The sequence below is a fragment of the Rattus norvegicus genome, chromosome 20 (genome assembly GCF_021556685.1).
Source record: "Rattus norvegicus strain SHRSP/BbbUtx chromosome 20, alternate assembly SHRSP_T2T, whole genome shotgun sequence".
Taxonomy (NCBI): domain Eukaryota; kingdom Metazoa; phylum Chordata; class Mammalia; order Rodentia; family Muridae; genus Rattus; species Rattus norvegicus.
The window spans coordinates 52,108,968-52,129,869 of NC_141553.1; the positions used below are offsets into that span (position 1 = coordinate 52,108,968).

Below are 20,902 nucleotides of genomic sequence, written 5' to 3' on the forward strand. Positions count from 1 at the left end.
GCACCAGTTATCTTTTGTTTTTTAGACTTTCTATTTCATGGGGATTTCCAGAGATTGAAAAAGATATTTCTAAATCAAGAGTATTAAAGTTTAAATCATTTATCTTTGGGGGGGGGGGTAATGTTTCTAAAATCACTAAGCTTTTTCTCCCCATTAATTTATTTATTAACTTTACACCCCAATTGGAGCTCCCCATCACCTTCTAGTCCCCCCTTCACATGAATCCTCTCTCATCCCTCCCTCCCCTTCATCTCTGAGAAGGGTGAAGTACCCACTGGGTACCAACCCACCTTGGCACCTCACATCACTTCACATCACCACAAGACTAGGTACATCCTCTCCTAGTGAGACCAGACAAGACAGCCCAGTTATGGACAGGATCCACAGGCAGGCAACAGAGTCAGGGTAAGCCCCAGCTCCAGTTATTGGGAGACCAACACGTAGACAGAACTGCAGGTCTGCTGTGTATGTGTGGGCAGGGGGTGAGAGGTAGGTCCAGCCTTTGTATGTTCTTTAGTTGGTGGTTTAGTCTCTAGGAGCCCCCATGGGTACAGGTTAGTTGACTCTGTTGGTCTTGTGGAGTCCCTATCCCCTTCAGAGTTCCTCGATTCATCCTCCAACTCTTCCACAAGACTTCCAGAGGTTTGTCTAATGTTTGGCTGTGAGTCTCTATGTTTTGGTCAACTGCTAGGTGGAGTCTCTCAGAGGACAGTTAAGCTGTGCTCCTGTCTGCAAGCATAACAGAGTATCATTGATAGTGGCAGGGGTTGGTTCTTACCCATGGGGTGAATCTCAAGTTGGGTCAGCTGTTGGTTGGCCATTCCCTCAGTCTCTATGACATCTTTGTCCCCACACTTCTGGTAGGCAGGACAAATTTTGGGTGGAAGGTTTTATGAGTGTCCTTACCCCTTCACTGGTAGTCCTTCCTGCCTGGCTACGGGGGGGGGGGGGGGGGGTGGCCACTTCAGGATCCACATCCCCCACTGCTAGGACCCTAAGCTTTTTTTTTTTTTTAAGAGTTCTAGAAAAGGTTTGATAAACTGCTGAGATTTTGAAATTTAAGCTACACTTCCTGGCGAAATTGGTTCTGATCATGAAGCTAACTCGGCATCTAAAAGAAAGATTAAAGATAGTTAAATCCCCTCAGAAATTTTTCTACACTCCAGAAGAGGTGTTTTGTTGAACTCTGCTAAAACCATTTGCCCTCAAGCTTAGACATCCTATCTCTTTTGGTAAACACCCAATAAAGTCACTGGTTTGCACTGGAGAACCTTTGTATAAAATAAATAAATAAATAAATAAATAAATAAACAAACAAACAAACAAACAAACAAACACAAAATAGAAAAACAAAAGACAAAAACCCAGTCTTTCACTTACTCCCCATGGCTGCCTTGTAACAGCTGTGGGTCTTCACTCCTTCCTCACCCATGAATGCTGGGAGCAGAGCAAAGACCGCAGTTTACTAGGGGTTACTGACAGGTGAACTCTGCAACAGAGCATGGACCTCGGTTTCCTTAAAAGCCAAAGCCTTCACTTTCCTCCACATGCTTCTTCCACCTCCACCTAGATTCAGTATGACATAGCATTGAGGAAGCCAGACCGCCTTCTGCTCAAGACTCCTCAGTGTCTGTGAGAGGAAAGTGAATTTAGAGTGCCTCACCTTCAAATAAACATGAAGGCATTGGACTCTATCCAGAGAAGACCGAAAAAACAGCTGAAGAAGCCCCAGGGGATTTGGTTTAAGAACCGGAAGATTTAGAGAGGGACAAGAAAGACATTCTAGCTTCTGCTGGGTGTTAAAGCCATGAATTAGTGATGTCGAGAAGCCTGCAACAATCGGTCATCCCTAAGATGGGGCTGGGCGGGGCCCCGAGATCCTTTCCATCCTACAATTCTCGGAATCCACCCTGCCATCACTAATGTAGCAAAGAGAGACCCGAATTCTCTGTACAGAGAACGCCTCAGTAATGGGAATCAGACACGACTGCCTGGCTCTACCATGAGGAAAGGAAACCCAGAGAGCCGATCCACAGGAAGTGACATCACCGAGACGGAAGACTGCCTACTGGGTGTAAAGCGCCCATCTATCCCTGGGCCAGGGGAGATGCACTGTGGGTACTTACTGACTCCTGATTGGTGGGTTGGTGTGATCAGAGGGAGAGGCTGTCCAGTGTGCTGGGACCACCCACCTGTGGCAGTCTGAGTCCAACTCTTCTCTACAGAAAAGCTACTGGGAGTACCCGGTACTCCCACACTAAAGGCAAGGTTCTCCTAGAACTTCTGCTATTGTTAAAGAGTTCTTCAGTTTTTAGTTGCTTCTTTAAAAAAATCAGATGTACAATGTATAAAATGGAAAACGTGAAGATAAACGATATTATGCCTACTAACAAAATCCATATATGTATATATATTCTTTTTAAAAATATATTTTGTGTGAGGGCTGGAGAGACGGCTCAGCAGTTAAGAGCACTGACTGCTCTTCCAGAGGTCCTGAGTTCAATTCCCAGCAACTACATGGTAGCTCACAGCCATCTGTAATGGGATTCAATGCCCTCTTCTGGTGTGTCTGAAGACAGTGTATTCACATACATAAAATAATAAATAAATCTTTAAAAAAAATCTGTGTGATTTTGGGGAGCATCAGGGGGAGTGGGTACCACATGTGTGTGGGGTGGAAGGTACCACATGTGTGTGTGTCCTGCAGAGGCCAGAAGAGGCTGTCAGATCCCTTGGAGTTGGGGTTACAGGCAGCTGTGAGCTCCTTCATGTGGGTGTTTATATGATTCATATAAACATATATTCATATATACATATGTATATATGAATCATAGTCACAATGACGATGGCATAGCTTGTGTCGCAGACACTGCTAAGGACTTTTGTATGACACTTCCTCCTGCTCCAATGCTGTAAAGTACCTTTAAGGAGTCAGATATTTCCTTCCCCTTCCTTTAAAAATCCTAAAACATGTGTCTTAGTCAGGGTTTCTATTCCTGCACAAACATCATGACCAAGAAGCAAGCTGGGGAGGAAAGGGTTTATTCAGCTTACATTTCCACGTTGCTGTTCATCACCAAAGAAAGTCAGGACTGGAACTCACACAGGTCAGGAAGCAGGAGCTGATGCAGAGGACATGGAGGGATGTTACTTACTGGCTTGCTTCCCCTGGCTTGCTCAGCTTGCTCTCTTATAGAACCCAAGACCACCAGCCCAGGGATAGCACCAACCGTAATGGGCTGGGTCCTCCCTTTGATCACTAGTTGAGAAAATGCCTTACAGCTGGGTCTCATGGAAGCATTTCCACAGCTGAGGGTCCTTTTTCTGTGATAACTCCAGCTTGTGTCAAGTTGATACACAAAACAAGGCAGTACAATATACTGCTTGAAATTCTACCCAGAGCAATTAGACAACAAAAGGAGGTCAAAGGGATACAAATTGGAAAAGAAGAGTAAAAATATTGCTATTTGCAGATATGATAATATACTTAAGTGACTCAAAAAATTCTACCAGAGAACTCATACAGCTGATAAACTTCAGCAAAGTAGCTAGATACAAATTAACTCAAACAAATCAGTAGTCTTCCTCTTTTCAAAGGATAAATGGGGTGAGAAAGAAATTAGGAAATGGCATCCATCACAAGTGTCACAAATAATATAAAATATCTTGGTGTGACTCTAACCAACCAAGTGAAAGATCTGCACGGCAAGAACTTCAAGTCTCTGAAGAAAGAAACTGATGAAGACCTCAGAAGATGGAAAGGTCTTCCATGCTCATGGATCAGCAGGATTAACATAGAAAAAAATGGTCATCTTACTAAAAGCAATCTACAGATTCAATGCAATCCCCATCAAAATTCCAACTCTATTCTTCACAGAGATAGAAAGAGCCATTCTCAAATTCATTTGGAACAACAAAAAACCCAGGATAGCAAAAACTGTTCTTAACAATAAGACAACTTCTTGGAGAATCACCATTCCTGACCTCAAGCTCTACTACAGAGCAATAGTGATAAAACAAAAACATGGTATTGGTACAGAGACAGGCAGGTAGATCAATAAAATTGAATTGAAGACCCAGAATTAAAACCACACATCTATGGTCACCTGTTCTTTGATAAAGTAGCCAAAATCATGCAGTGGGAAAAAGACAGCATCTTCATCAAATGATGCTGGCTTAAATGGTGGTTGGGATGTAGAAGAATGCAAATTGGTCCTTTCTTATCTCCTTGTACAAAGCTCAAGTCTAAGTGGATCAAGGACCTCCACATAAAACCAGATACACGGAATCTAATGGAAAAGAAAGTGGGAAAGACCCTCTAACACATTGGTACTGGGTAAAATTTTCTGAAGAGAACACCAAAACTCTAAGATCAACTGTAGACAAATTGTGTCTCAATAAATTGCAAGGCTTCTGTAAGGCAAAGGACACTGTCATCAGGACAAAATGACAACCAACACACTGGGAAAAGATCTTCACCAATCCTACATCTGATATAGGGCTAATATCTGATATACACAAAGAACTTAAGAAGTTAGACTCCAGATAATCAAAGAACCCATTTTTAAAAATTGGAAATGGGTCCTCCCCCCTTGATCACTAGTTGATAAAATGCCTTACAGCTGGGTGTCATTTCCTCAACTGAGGCTCCTTTTTTCTGTGATAACTCCAGCTTGTGTCACGTTGGCACACAAAACCAGCCAGTACACGTGGAATGATACTTAACACCTAAATTACACTGAGTACAGCCTCAGAGGTAGGATAGCACTGTCCTCTAAGGACAAATAACGAAGACTGACTCTAGTGATCTGCCTGTAGTTGTGCTGATCTGAAGCTCTGATAATGGAGGCCAAAGAAGGCTCAAGGCAGGATGAACAATGGCATCATGGGACAAGAAAGAGTATGTCTCAGCCACTCTGTATCTACTGACCTGCAGGGAGAACTTCCTGGGGCAGCTTAAGACCAACATGTCTGAAAATAAAAGTTTCTCATAGCTGCACATTTTTAACAATTTTGTTTAAAATATACTGTAATGTTGAACAATAATCAACAAAAAAATTAGAAGTCATATGCATGTTTCCATCTTCATGATTTCTCTTAACTGGTGTATTTTTCAATTTTCCAGAAGCTATATTCTGCTACTACCAATTATCTTTGCATTCATTCCTGACCCTGAAACACAGAAAGATAATTTACGATTTAAAAGTCTTTCAAGGCCATTGAGTTTTAAAATACTTTCGATAAGAAACTGTAGCAACAGGTTTTATTTAAAGGGTTTACTGTTACAAGATATATTTCATATTTTTTTGCTTTTCACTGTATCTCTGTCTTAGGATTTACTGCTGTGAAAAGACACCATAACCAAGGCAACTCTTATAAAGGACAACCTTTAATTGGAGCTGGCTTATAGTTTCAGAGGTTCAGTCCATTATCATCAAGGCAGGAGGATGGCAGCATGCAGGCAGATGTGGGGCTGGAGAACCTGAGAATCCCGCCTTTTGTTCCAAAGGCAGAAGACTGGCTTTGAGGCAGCTAGGATGAGGGTATTAAAGCCCATGCACACAGTGACACACCTACTCCAACAAGGCCACATCTCCTAATAGTGCTGCTCCCTTGGCCAAGCATCTACAACCCATCACCATCCCTTTTCCAACTTATTTGTAAGACAAAAACCAAGACACTTCCTAGTCACCGTTCCCTCCATAAAAATAGCTACACTGTTTCTCAGGAATGGGATTTAAGCAGATGGGATGTCCTAAACGCTAATGTGCTCTCTTACCTGAGTCTGTTTTCCATGCACTGTGTTTTATGATTAGCTTGCAAACACTTGTAGCTAATCACATGCTGCATGAACAACAGCAGAATAACACTGAGGTCCTGGGAGATGACACCCATGTGCTAGAACAGCTAGAATGGCCAAGGTGGTACTGTGAATGAGTGGATCCATGCGAGATCCAATGACTTGAGGAGCACTGAGGGAAAAGGCGTGGACTGTTTCTATTGTGAGCCAAGCAAAGAGATCCCCAAGTCTTCCTAGATCCCATGAACGGTGGTGTGACCCAAAAGGACATGCATGGTATGTACTCACTAATAAGTGGATACTAGCCAAATAAAAGTGCAGAATACCCAGGATACAATCCACAGAACTCAAGGTTAGCAAGCTGAAGGACCCAAGTGAGGATGCTTCAATCCTACTTGGGAGGGAGAAGAAAGCCATCGTGGGGGGCAGAGGGAGGGAGGAACTGGGTGAGAGAGAGGAGGGGAAAAGAAGCACATGACCAGGTATGGGGGGGCCAGGAAAGAAGCCCCGAGGGCCAGCAGAATGAATAGAAATATGCAACTTTCGGGGGTGGGAAGTCGGGGGGGGGGCATCTAGAATGTACTAGATGAGAGATTCTCAGGACTCAAAGGGAAGGACCTTAGATGAAATGCCCTACAGTGGGGAGAGGGAACTTGTAGAGTCCACCTCCAGTAGAAAGACAGGACATTAAGTGGAGGGATAGGCTTGCCATCCCACAGTCAAAAACTCTGTCCCAGAATTGTTTCTGTCTAAAAGAACTGCAGGGACAAAAATGGAGAAGAGACTGAAGGAGGTCCAGTGATGGCTCAACAGCTCAAGGGGAGGCTCCAAGGCCTGACACTACTGATGTTATGGTGTGCTTACAGACAGGAGCCTAGCATGGCTGTCCCCTGTGACAGACCCAACAAACAGCTGACTGAGAGTCACAGATACACCCAATCAATAAACTGAAGTCGGAGATCCCCTGTGGTTGAATTAGGAAAAGGGTAGAAGAAGCTGAGGAGAGTGACCCTATAAGAAGACCAGCAGTCGCAACTAAACTGGACCCCTGAGATTTCCCAGGCAGCACACACCAGCCGATATGAGGCCCCCGACAAATATACAGCAGAGGACTGCCTGGTCTGGTCTGAGTACAAAAGATGCACCTAACCCTGGAGAGATTTGAGGCCCCAAGAACAAGAGTCATAGATAGAAAACGACAGAATAACGCTGAAGGAAATTACAATACTCAAAGAAGTATGAAGATACACCTGTGTTCAGGTATTGGGAGACTACCATGACGGTGCCATCCCTAGGTGGGTAGGTCTGAGCTAGGCTCCTTTATCTCTACTTCAGCTCCTGCGGTGCCTTCCTCTGACGTCAGACTGTAACCTGTATTTAAAGGAACCACCGCCCAAAAGATGACAATACAACTGAATCGTAATCCGCACCGAAACCCCAACGGCCATTTCGCAGAGATGAAAAGCAAGACACATAAGGGTCAGAGTCGCAGTCATTGATTGAGAATGTTACAAGGAAAAGAAAAACCCAAAGTGCCAGTTACCAAACCAGTGTGGTGCGGATAAAGATCTGCATATGCGTCAATGTATGTAATAGGACTGAAAGCCCTAATTGGTCGACAAATTTCAATAAAAGTGACTGACCGACCTCTCAATGGAAAATACGGACTTTTCCAGCATAACACTAGGACAACTGGATATCTACCTTAAAGAACGGAAGTAGCTCGTTCCTTATTGCATGAAATAATAAAAGAATCCCATGCTACTATCATACCTTTCTCTTTGGAACCCATTGAGTCGCCACATGAAGGAAAACACCACACCCTCTGGTAGTGAATCCCAATGGATCTGCCACCTGAACCGGGGGCCTAACCCACCTACATTTTGACCCATTATCTTTCCAGTCCAAAAGCAAGTTTCTTTCTCCTGCCTCCCCACTTCCTCTCTCCGACCCGGAAGTTCTACCTACTCCTCACCCAGTGATTGGTTCCTAGATATCTTTATTCATTAGGGGAGGGGTTACATGAAGTCATCTGAGTGGGTGATTCGTTCTTCTTTCTGGGGGAAGGGGAATTAGCATCAAAATACAAACACCACCAGGGCTATCCACAACACTTCCCCCCTTTTGTCCAATTAAAAAGATTTCTTCCTCAGATATAAATTGAGCGCAACAATTACCATTTTGTAATTTATAAAGTACAAAACACCAGTCCACCATTTTTGTCAATTAAATAGAACACTGTTATCTATCCGGATTTAGGAAAGGCTTATAAACCCATATGATATGTACTGATTAGCTTGTATACTATCTGAAAACTACTATTCTCTTAGTGCTAAATAGCCTGGGTTGGCTGGCTATGAAACTAACTACTCTTTCAACCCCATCAGGAATTATTAAGGACTAACCTATTCTATCTCAGCAGAACTAAGCCGTCCTAATCTGTAATTTGTGTTCTCTCAAGAACAGTACAGGTCTGTATAAGAAATAGGCAATTTCTGCCCAGTGGCCACCGAGCCACCATGTACAACCTCACCTGGAGACAGAGATGTTCAGCTGCTTCTTTGAATCCACAAACGGGGAGTGTAAAGAGCAGATATATCTCAATTGCTAATGAATAAATAATGAATAAATAGCACAAAATGTCACATTCTGGGGATTTCTGACATTTTTGGAAACTATGTGAAGCAATCTGGACTATTGTTCGTTAACTACTCTCAGCCATTTATAAATAAAATATCTTGCAAGCACCCTAGCAATTAACTCAGAACCAAGAACTTGCTATCTGCCCCCTAACTGAAAGGCTCAATCATCTCAGATCAGTTTATAATGACAGTTATAGAAGGACTGGGTCCAGGCCCTGTATTCTTAAAGGCGTTGTAAAGGCACAGTGCCTATATGAGAGTAAGAATGTTAATCCCAATTTTATATCCATAAGAAATTTATACCAATGAAAATCTTAAATTTGTATCAAAATAAATTCTGTACCAAAGTAAGAAATTATGACTTTAACTCAGTAATTACTATAAAGATTTCTACCCAGTGAGATTATGGCTGCACAATCAATTCTAGCTATTTCCTCCCTGTTCAAATCATGACCATTTCTAAATTCCCCAGAAAGGCGACTTAGAATAACCACCTCCAGAACCCCAAGTCCAGGGAACCCCAGGCGACAACTCTTCATAACTACTTCCAACTGAATATGGGTGTTGAGATATCTTTGAAGGGAGGAGAGTCGGCAAAGTGGGGGAGTTGGTTGGCCTTAAGAAGGCCACCCAATGATTGCTGTAGTCTCTGATATCTGTCCTGACTAGATCTGGCTGAAAGTCCCTGAGGTCAGGAGTTCAAGCAGGACAGTCCAGCATGTCGGACGATGAGACTCACCAAAGCTGTGCATTCTGTAATATGCAAATCTCAGAACAAAATTTTAGTATCATCAAGATGTCTGTATGGATCGTATTAGCCTGTGTAGGGTGCTCAGACTAGTTAGGAAGAAATTCTGCCCCAATCATAAGCCTTCATCCGTGCCACGTTGAGGTACGGCGCAAAGAGTATTTTTTGTTTGATTCACCTGAATTTATATTCAGGCTGTCTGCCGCTATCAAATCTGATCCATATAGCTCTGGAAGGTGTCCAGAGTCTAATCACCTTTTCTAAAAATGCAAAGACGAAACCTTTTTCCCAAATCGGCCTATCCTTCTAGTCAACAACTGGGAAAGCTTGTTTCTTGCCTTCTCTTCATTTTGATAATAAAAACAATTCAAAACAAATGAAGTAAATGAAACAATACTGTATGCACCTATTTTTAGGCCTCTTCTAATTTGTCATGCCGGGATATTAACCCAAAATCCCCGTGCAGCCCACGTTCATAGAATATGAGTTATCCTACAGGACTTCAAAGCTTCCCTAAAACAATTGTTTCCATACAATTTCCCTTCCATCCTAAAAAACCACTTGCTTATTGTATAAACCTATTCTCAGGCCTTTTCCCTCATTTGTCATGTCAGGATAATTAATCCAAAATTCCTGTGGAGCCCACGTTCAAGGAGTAGGAGTTATCCTGCAGACTTTAACATGCCATCTTTAAAGTAAACGTCCACTAATACCTGCCTATAGGAAGTAGGCAGCTTTTATCTATGATGCTCTCTGCTTGGGGCCATTGCATTTTTCCCTATACTAGTTCTGAACTGCTGGTGGACTTGGTGACTGGGGCAAAATCTGTATTCCCTTCTTCTAACTATAAAACAATTTAATCACACTTCTATTAATACCTGCTAATAAGAAGCAGGCAGATTGTCAAACCAGGATTTTAACCCAAAATTCTCGCGGAGCCCATGTTAGAAAGACTATGAGCTTCCTGTAAGACTTATGTCTTTATACAATCTTTAAAGCAAATAATCCAAACTTTTAAATTCTGTCCTATGATTACCTGCTTGTAGGAAACAAACAGCTTTTAATCGCTGGCTCTCTGCCTCAGAGCAGCCATCTTGTCTCTTCTCACAGCAGGGGACCTCAGAGCCTGTGAGCTGAGTTTGCCCCCCCCCCCCCCCGTTGTTCCTTTGTTTAAGGTTCCCACTCTTGAACCACCACGTGATTCCTCTTCCTGAGAAACCACCTCTCCCCTCCCCTTGCTAAGAAGTAAACCTCTCACTCTGGGGCTCAGAATCTCAAATTTCTAGTGGATTCTTGCCTGCCATGTTGGACGTCATCTGTTGCGTGAAATAATAAAAGAATCCCATGCTACTGCCATACCTTTCTCTCAAACCCAGTTGAGTCGCCGGTGAAGGAAAACACCACACAAACTTAGTTTAGAATCTTTAGAATCAACAGGTAACACAATCGCTAGGCACAGCAACTGGCATCCTCATTTGTAAGCATTCTAAAATATAAATCCTCTGGTAGCGGATCCCAGTGGATCTGCCGCCTGAACTGGGGGCCTAACCTACCTCCATTTTGACTCATCCTCTTTTCAGTCCAAAAGCAAGTTTCTTTCTCCTGCCTCCCCTCTTCCTCTCTCCAACCAGGAAGTCCCGCCTTCTCCTTGCCCAGTGATTGATTCCTAAATATCTTTATTCACTAGGGGAAGGTTCACATGAAGTCACTTGAGTGTGTGATTCAATCCTTGTCCCAGGCAGCCCCTCTTGGGGAAGCTGAATTAGCTTCAAAATACAAACAGCACCAGGGCTATCCACAACAGTTCCTCACAAAATCTAAGGGAAGAAGGAAGGTGTTGCTCACCGGTGAGGCACTTCCTGGTATGTGCGTGGCTCTGAGTTCAGTCCTTAGCACCCCTGCCACCCCCTGCGAACTAAATTATTATAGATCAAAACAACAACAACCAAAAAAAAAAAAAAAAACCCAAAACCCCTCAAAACAACAATAAAAAATATAGATCAAAACCTAAACATAAGTGTTGAAACCACCAACTCATAAAATTCTTAAAAGAAAACATATGGATAAAATCATTATTACATTAGACTTGACAACAAATTCTTAGACACAACTCAAAGGAACAAAAGAAAAAAGCAAGTCAAGAAAAATGAGATAAATTAGATTTCAGTAAAGTTTAAAACTTTTATGTATCTAACGTCCCTATCAAGAAAACAAAACACGACACAGAATGAAGAAAATGTCTAAAGATAAAGGTAGTCTGGTGTGCAAACTGTGGGAAGGTATTTCACAAACCAACAATGACAAGCGACCCAACTAAAAAATCCGGCAAACAATTTGGACATTTCTGCAGAAGAAATATATAAAAAGTCCAATTAGCATATGAAAAGATACAACAGAATGATTAATTACAAAGATGCAAATCATACTATCACCTGTTCATATCCCCTAGAATGGCTTTCATGCTTTTAAGACAGACTATAATAATAACAGGCTAAATAAACAGTCAGGGATGTAGACAAAACCCTGAGGTCCTGCTAGCCGAGTGAGGGATAGTAGCCGCATAGAAAAGAGGCTGTGTGTCCAAAACAGTCAGACGTAGATCTCCACTGGAAGCAGTAATCCCTTCCCTAAGTATCGGCCCAGTAGAATCGAAGGCTGGAATTCAAACAGAAGTTGGTGTGTTCAAATGTTCTCTAAGTAAGCGGATTAACAGATTTTGAGCCATCAATAAATTAGAATGTTACTCAGCTATCATGAATGAGTGACGTTCTAGGGGAACATTATGCTCAGTGTAAGAAACCAGATCCACAGCGTCACACACAGTATGAGCCACTTATAGGAGATGCTCAGAGTGGGAAATTATAGACATAAAAAGATTAGTGGTTGCCAGGATCTGAGAGATAGAGAAACAGGGGAATGAAGTAAGCTTTAGGGTACAAATTTCCTTCTGTGGAGACTGAAAGTCTTAGGACTACACAGTGATATTGCTTGCACTGGTGATTGTACTAAGTATCAGTCAGTTGTACACTATATGGTGGCTATTTTGTTATGAGCATTTGCCTCAATTATATGTATTCATCTTAAGTTAAAAAGTGAGAATTATAAACAGGAGAGGGTGAAAAGGCAAAGGAAGCAGGAGAAAAAGTGGAGGGAGAGGAAGAGGAAGAAAATGCTAAAAGGAGCACAGAGCTGCAGCACAGGACTTTAATTGGGAATATCAAGTGTTAGTGGGCTTTATGAAGAAAGGGTATGAAAGCTGTGCTGTCCCGTGCAGCCGGCCCCAGGATAAGCTACTTTGGAGGACAGTCTGTCAACAACTGAAAAAAAAAATCACGTAGACATCACTCAAAGCTGCAGTCTGGATGTATGTCACTGGGATCACCATGTATGTGCCCACTGAGTCGTGCATACAGCTCTGGGCTGTTACGCTAAAAGGATGGGGAGAAATGAGTGAAGAAGAGGTAATGCTATGGTGCCTTACTGGCTTTTCCTTACTGTGATAAAATATGGCGACGAAAGCAAAAGGGGGCGTTGCCCACAACTCAAGGGGGCAGCTCATCATGAAAGGGGCAATCACGCGTTCCTTCTCCCAGCTGCTTCTTCTTATAGAACCCTGACATCTTGGCCATTCGTTCTCTTGGCGTTTTGCTCTTGGTCTTTTCTCTCTTGGTCCTCTCTGTCTTCTCCTCTTCTTTTCCTCACCCCCACCCCATGCGCCACCTTCTCGTGGCCTCGATCAGTCTGCTGCTCATATCCCGTGTACTGCTTTCTCTCCCTGCTCTAGACTCTTCCAGATGCCTCTGGCTGTACTCCCTTTAGTACCTACAGTAAAAAACCTCCTCAAACATGCCTTGGAAATGTCACGTCCTTATTTATTCACAGTCACCACGTAGTTTGGTCTCCTGAACAAAATGAAAACTTCATAGAGGCTTTTAGTGCATGTGACACTTGCTTTAAATTCCTGTTTCTGCCTGTTGTTTGAGCTTATGCGGTATTTGTGATTTGTCTTTTTTTTTTTTAAAGATTTTATTTATTATTATGTATAAGTACACTGTAGCTGTCTTCAGACACACCAGAGGAGGGCATCAGACCTCATTACAAATGGTTGTGAACCACCATGTGGTTGCTGGGATTTTAACTCAGGACCTCTGGAAGAGCAGTCGGTGCTCTTAACCACTGAGCCATCTCTCTACGTCCTCTATCCTTTTTTCCCCTTTAACCTATTTACCCACGAATAAACATTGCCCCCCTTTCTGTCCAGTACACCGGTATATCCCACACTCTTCTGGGGATTTATCTGATCTGTGGCCCGGTGAGAAGGCAGACAGTTGCTTCCCTTGCTGGTGCTCAGCTCCATCACTTTCCACCAAGGGCACCACCCAGGGTCTGGGACGAAGGCTGGTTACTGGGAACCTTTACCAACTTAGAGCCTCGCGAGCTCCGCACCCTGCTGGCGCCCGCTGGCTGCCCGCCTGCCTCGCAGCGCGCGCCCGAGCCCGTCCCCGCCGCAGGGAGCGGCTCCGATCCGCTGTGCCCGTCTCGGGCGGGCGCGAGAGGACGCATCCCGAATCCCCGCGCGTGCAGGCGGGTAGCGGGGCGAGTGTGTTTCGGTCCGTGGGTTTCGGGCTACTAGAGCCGCCCGCCCCCCGCGCACTCGGCCGGAAAGTTCTGCGTGCTCCATCGGGATAGGCGTGAGGGCCGGGAAGGTAAGCGGAGACCTGCGCGCGGGAGTGGCAGCCCTGCAACTTCGCGGGGCTGCGGGCACCGGAGACCCGGGAGAGAATCAGACCCCCTGTGCGCGTCCCCTCTGCGCGCACCCTGAAACCCGTGCGCGCCGCGTGGCTCGCAGCTCCCGCTTGGGATCCCCGGAGTGCGAGCGGTCCTCCCCCTTCCTTACGAAGCTGCCAGACCAGTGCTCCAGAACCTTCGCGGCGCCCTAGATACCTGGTGACCCAAGGAAAATATTTCGAGAGGAAAAGCCGATGCTGGGGCCCTGGCGGGTGTGGGTCTCACCTCGGGCGATTCGTGCCCCACAGCACTTTCCTTTCCTGGGACTAAGAAAGGACCCCGAGTAGGGTCCGTGCAGTCAGGGCGTGGGGTAGCTGCTGGGGTCAGAGGGCAGCTTGGCTCTGACCTGCTCTCTATACTTGGGGAGTCCCTTGCCAGAGAAAGAACAAAATTTATAAACCCCAAATGTCATCATCAAGGTCGGTTACAGCAGCTTAGTTTTTTGTTTGTTTGTTTGTTTGTTTTTTTTGGTTCTTTTTTTCGGAGCTGGGGACCTAACCCAGGGCCTTGCGCTTCCTAGGCAAGCGCTCTACCACTGAGCTAAATCCCCAGCCCCAGCAGCTTAGTTTTGAGAGTCTGTATTGTAGGAAAAAAATCAAAGACACTGTATCAAAATGCAGTACAAGAATGGCGGGGGGGGGGGGGTAGTTAGCCAGGTAACATCTGGAAAAAGTTAAAAAAAAAAGTTAGTAAGTACTAAAAGGATAAGATTTAATAAATTAATGGAAAGTAGATCTAGAAGCCCACATTTAAAAGAAAATTGAATCAAGAAATACAAAATTAGGGGCTGGGGATTTAGCTCAGTGGTAGAGCGCTTACCTAGGAAGTGCAAGGCCCTGGGTTCGGTCCCCAGCTCTGAAAAAAAGAACCAAAAAAAAAAAAAAAAAAAAAAAAAAAGAAAGAAATACAAAATTACCCACCTTACTAATGTTTACTCTGTGTACTGAGTTACTTTGAATTTGCACGCTTGCAAAGTGCAATTAAACTTAGTGACAGCCTTGGAAAGGTATTATTGGTGCCTGTTGCTGTTGCGTTTGGTGATTATTTTGTTACCCTGTTCATGTTTTCATTCTAAAATCTAGATTTAATTTATTTATTTATTTCGTGCTAGTACAGTAACTAGGTGTTGTCCTTCATGGAAGAAAACAACATTAAACAGAGCTACACAAACAACAAACAAAAAACGTATCTCAGTTTCCCCGTTTGCAAAATGGGATTAGTTGGTTCCAGTTCCCAAATAACCTGAGGTTCTTCTGTCCTGAAAAATCTGTGTGATCTTCAAGAGTTTGGGGTACTAAGCCAAACTGAAATCTACATTAAAGTATTTTCTCTTGTCAAAACTTTATAGCTAAATGGGAGGCATTCGATAGTTAAACTTATTAATCCAATTAGTCTTTCATAGTAGCTGAATCATTGTGTAGCCTGTGCTTGAGAATTGTTTCACTCTGTGCTGTTGAATACAAAGACGTCACAGGAAAGCCAGGATCCTAGAGTACAATCTTCAAGGCTCACACGTGGGCACCTCAGCACCTCTGCCTGCTCCTTCTGACCCGGAGAATCCGGAAGCATTAGCTACGGTACACACCAAAGCAGGAGACTTCAAAACTGTTTTGGGAAATATCTATGATGGATATGCAAGCCTGCAAACTGCAAATTGAGATTTTTTTTTTTGTAATTATACCATTCAGCTAGGGTTATGAGTGATAGAGTTTTTTTTTTTTTTAATTTAGCTGTGGAATGTAGGAACATATTGAATTACTAATAACATTTTTTAAAGGGAAGGGGGGATACTCCCTTTCTCTAAGTATAGAAATTGTGTTAAATGTGTTAATGTAAAAGTTATTATTGGTGTTAACTAAAATAAATAGCTAGAAGTTGATGGGTTAAATCGCCTACAGTATTACCATGGGGAGTCGGCCAGCCCAGAGAATCCAGGGTGAATTCACAGTGGTCTACAGTGACTTGATACTTTGTGTTCTTTAACAGAAATACCCCCAGGGGCTGTCACACTGAGACTGGCCAGGATAGGACTATAAAGGAAGGGGTGTGGAATACTGTCAGGAGAATGAGTGCCTTCCTGAACTTATGGGGGGGGGGGTGCAAGGGGGAGTCTCTGGGATCTGAGAGCAGACACTCCACAATACAAGCAGTTCTTAGAAGGGTTAATTTTTTCAGGTTGGCTGAATAAGAAAGTGCAGGAAAAAGCCAACCTCTGAATGTGCCTGTGACGTCACTCTCCCAAGACAGCTGGGTCTGAGAGCTCTGACTGAAGGAATAGATGCGTTCATTCCTGGATGGGTTTACTGGTGCCGTTATTGGGCGGTGGTAAATGGAAGGAAATTGGCCTACCGGGATTATGTCACCTCGCCTGTGGTGTGTCATTGTGGCTGCATCTTGTTGGTCTCTTCTTGAATTCCCCCTGTATCCTTGACTCCAGGACACAATTTGTCATACCACGCCCATTGTAACGGTCCAGCACCCCTGAGAACTCTTTCCAGCTGTTCTCTTAGCTAATTTTGTGGTCACAGAGACATAGAAGGGACTCAGATAGTCCTGAAAGTTGAAATACTTGTAGTCTTGAGCATTCTAGACAAGGGAGCCAGATCTGTAAGAATCTTAGGTGGAGGGACTGTTGCTCTTTGAGGAGGTTGGTGTTTGTGAAGTCTGATACACTCAGAGCAGGGGCATGGCTCCTCTGGAGGGCTGTCTGCCTCAGGTGTTTGTCTGCAGATGAATGTGGACAAAATAGTAAGTTTGGTTTTTGTGATGGTTTGTGTGTGCTTGGCCCAGGGAGTGGCACTATTTGGAGGTGTGGCCCTGTTGGAGTGGGTGTGTCACTGTGGGTGTGGGCTTTAAGACCCTCACCCTAGCTGTCTGGAAGCCAGTCTTCCACTAGCAGCCTTCAGATGAAGATGTAGATCTCACCCTCCTGCACCATACCTGCCTGGATGCTGCCATGCTCCTGCCTTGATGATAATGGACTGAACCTCTGAACCTGTAAGCCAGCCCCAATTAAATGTTGTCCTTTATAAGACTTGCCTTGGTCATGGTGTCTGTTCACAGCAGTAAAACCTAAGACAGTTTTGCTTTTAACTTCAAAACTTCGCTGTGAAAAACCTTGATATTGATTGAATCTGGATAATGGCTATGTGGGGTACTGGGTTTGTTATATCCTCTTTTGTTTTCTTTTCTCTCCCCCTGCCAGTGCTGGGAACCAAACCCAGGGTCTTCCACATCTTAGGCCAGCACTCTGCCACCTCAGCTCCTATTTTGTCTGTTTGCCAGGTGCTGGAGAGTTAACTGGCTCAGTCAGTTAAGGTCCTGACATGTGAGTATGAAGACCTTAGGTCAGGTCCCCAGCCTGTGACGGGCACATATGTAACCCCAATGCTGGGCACTAGTGGGGACAGGCAGGTCCCCGAGCTTGCCGGCCAACCACTGTGGCCATTAGTGAGCTCCAGATTCAGCGTCTGGTCATGTTTTAAAAACTACAAGAGAACAATGGAGCAAGGCAACTGACACAGGACTCTAATCTCTACACGCACACACGTGTGTCTGTGTGTGTGTACAAACATAGACATACATACTTTAACCACACACACACAAAATTTAAAAATTATTCACCAGAAAAAAAAAGTGAATTTGGAAAAATGAGGCACTTGCTAATGCGGCATTTCATTTCAAATTTACAGGGATTTAAAAGCCATTTCGAGCATTTGCACATAGGTTAACATTCCTTATATATGGGGAATCTAGAAGCCGGGAAGACGTCAGAATAAAAGCCTGTGTGGACTTAATGCTGGAAAGATCCAACAAAAACACAATAGTGTTGACTCTTTAAGTTCTGATTGTTGTGTAAATGCATTACTGTCTTTGCGACTAAAATATTTCATATTTATATTTTACCTGTGTATGGATGTGTTGAGGTTTGATCTGTTGCCGTGTACTGTAAAGCTAAATTTTATACCCGAAGGTCTAGACCTATGAGTGACTTCTCCTGTTTACAAGCTTTTGTTGTGCAAACCTTGTTCCTTGATTTAAAGCTATTGGTTAAATACAATTAGGTACAGCCAGTTACCGGAGGGATTAGAGGTAGGTGGCTTTGGAGTGACCTGGTTGGAGAAAAGAGAGGAGATAAGGAAGAGGAAGGAGGAGAGAGAGGAGGAGGCCTCCATAAGGGGAGATGGACCATGAGCACGTGGCCAGGAGAAACTTTGAACTTCAGACTTTTAAACATTGTTGAGGCCGGGATGGACTATGGGGACTGTTGAAGTTGGACTAAGTGCATTTTGCATTACGTTATGGCTAAAAGCCTATTGGAAAGTGGTGGTATGAATAGGCTTGTCCTCCATAGATTCATATGTTTGGCTGCTTGCTCCACGGGGAGTGACACTATTAGGAGGTGTGGCCTTGTGGGAGGAGGTGTGTCACTGTGGGGGTAGGTCTCTCGGACTTTATGCTCAAGCTCCATCGGGTGTGGCATTTCAGTCTCCCGGATGCCTTTGGATGAAGATATTGGCTCCCCCAAAATAGAGTCTGCCTGCAGGATGCCATAGTACCGTGATGATAATGGTCTGGACCTCTGAAAGTGTAAGCCAGTCCTGATTAAATGTTTTCCTTTATAAAAGAAAGGAGAAAAAGAACGCAAAGTGAAGCCCCCGTGTCGTAGAAAGGAAAAGCAAAGGTGTCCCATCATACAGGTGTCTGCGTCTTTACCACGAAGCAAAAGTTATCTGGCGATCTTTGCATATTTATACAAATTGCGTGTATAGAAGGCAGAAACTTGGGGTTGGGGATTTAGCTCAGTGGTAGGGCGCTTGCCTAGGAAGCGCAAGGCCCTGGGTTCGGTCCCCAGCTCCGAAGAAAAAAGAACAAAAAAAAAAAAAAAAAAAAAAAAAGAAGGCAGAAACTTTTTTCTAATAAAAAAAGTTGTATTTCCTTAGAAGCACTCACAATGTCAATATAGAGTGGCATTCCGTTAATAGAGACAATTAATCAAACACAGAACTACCATCCACATACATAACTCAACTGTATTGTGCTCTAACAAGAACATGATTGAAATTTTCATACCAATTTACAACCCCCAGGCTGTACCAGGCGCAGTTAGTGGGTACTGCAAATACCACCAGGACAGGGCTAGTTAAAGACACACTCATTGGTGTGTTAACCATTCAAGAAAAGACACTGTATAGTTTTTAAAACAAATCTTTCAAAGCCTTACATTTCAATTTTTTTTTCTTCAAAATGAGGTGTGTATGGGGGTGGGGGTGGTAAAGGCTTTATAGACAAGGAAAAAAACTGACCTAGACCCAACTTATCCTCCTCTTCCTCCTCCTCTTCCTCTTCCTCCTCCTCATCTTCCTCCTCCTCCTCCTCTACCTCTTTCTTTTCAGCCTTGACCGTTTCCTGCTGCAGCTGGTTTTCCTTTAACTTTGTAGACAGCACTGTCCTTTTCATATTTTTCCTTCAGCTTGGCAGCCTTCTTGTCACGGGGCTGCTTGTTGCCACGCTGTTCCACATCTCCCCAAGTTTCTCTGCAGCATCCCCCGTGGACCAGCCGGGATGTTCTCCTTCGATTTGGGGGCAATGACGTAGGACAGAACAAGGAGGCCGAAGGAGGCCACCTGGGTGCACTGGGGTTCTAGAACTTCCTCTCAGTCCCCCATTCGGGGGTGTAGGTTGTCACGTCAGCCTCGACCCTGTCTTCAAAGCTCCCCACTTCCTTAGCAGACACAGTCCCCACCTCTCTGACGACTTCTTACAGAACTTGGAGGACCTGACAGAAGCGTCCATGCTCCTCCTTGTACTCCTCCTGTGCACAGTGCACATGTGCACATGAAGACGTTTGCCTCTTCCGCTCTCCTTTGCTCATGTTTAGATGATTTTCCTCTTTGGGGCACAGAATTGCCCAGTGCCCGTGTGGCTCTCACCCCAGCGCTGGCTGTGAGAGCAGGAACCAGACCCAGGGCTAAGCAAGCCTGAAGCCGCTGGTCTAAGTCTCACCACTGTACTTTCATTCCTTTATAACAAGCTAACTCTATACTCAGTCAAATGGAAACCTAATTTGTAAGTTTGCTTTCTGTAACAAATGGACAGGCTCCAACCAGGCACAGACAGCTGAAATCCAGCCATCCATAGGCAGCCAACTCGTAACTCCATGCAAATGCGGCAGATGCCTCGTTGCAGCCAATATGGAGGAGATTCTTGGCTTCGTTTTCCTGTCCCACTTTTAAGGGGTTTGTACGGGGCTGGTTCTGCTGGGTAGCTCCTCTGAGCCCCTTGCCTCGATGCCTGACTGATGGAGGCCCCCTTTGCCCTGCCTCTGTCAATCTGTCTACATTTTATTTCTTCCCATAAGATCCTAATAGAGGTGCTTTCTTATATTAAAAAAATGGTATTTTAACATAAGAAAAGTTGTAGTGAACTTGGCCTCAGTATTAAGCTGGGCATGGTTGAGTACACCCGGAACCCAAAGGCCGGAGAAGGAAGAGCATGACTTCGAGGCTACCTTGAGTTATTTAGCAATGCAAAGGGGGTGAGGTGGAGAGAGAACAGAGAAGAGAAGGAAAGGAGGAAGGGGAGAAGAAAGCAGAAAAGAGGGAGAGATAGTAATGTTTTAATGTCCTTCCCAGTTAAGAAGGAGACGTGTCCCAACAGCAGATTGTGTGTGGTTCCCTGCCACTAAAGAGCAAGCTATCTGGTCTGTTATGTGACTGCAAAATCTAACATCAGAACCACAGTTCCCTCCAATACAGTGGGCTTACTTTTCCTGCCCAGAGTCCTGATGTTTCCTTGTTTCCCTCGAGGTTTAATAATTCAGGAGGGCCGTGTCTGTGATTAATTTCTGTATCAATTTCTCGCTGAACTAGCTGTGTTCCCTCTAGTGGGATAATTCACTGTTCTTAACGTGGGGTGGTCCTT

The 20,902-nt window shown here is 44.2% G+C and overlaps 1 protein-coding gene and 1 pseudogene across 2 annotated transcripts in view; one reads left to right on the plus strand and one right to left on the minus strand.

The window, feature by feature from the left end:
* Positions 1-13,613: 13,613 nt before the first annotated feature.
* LOC147998749 (uncharacterized) lies at positions 13,614-19,853 on the minus strand (annotated as a pseudogene).
* Positions 13,681-20,902, plus strand: part of Popdc3 (popeye domain cAMP effector 3) — a 28,473-nt gene continuing 21,251 nt past the window's right edge. For both annotated transcript variants that reach the window (NM_001415671.1, NM_001037369.2), the window contains 1 exon segment: positions 13,681-13,896. The gene's annotated coding sequence lies outside the window, so the exon portion shown is untranslated.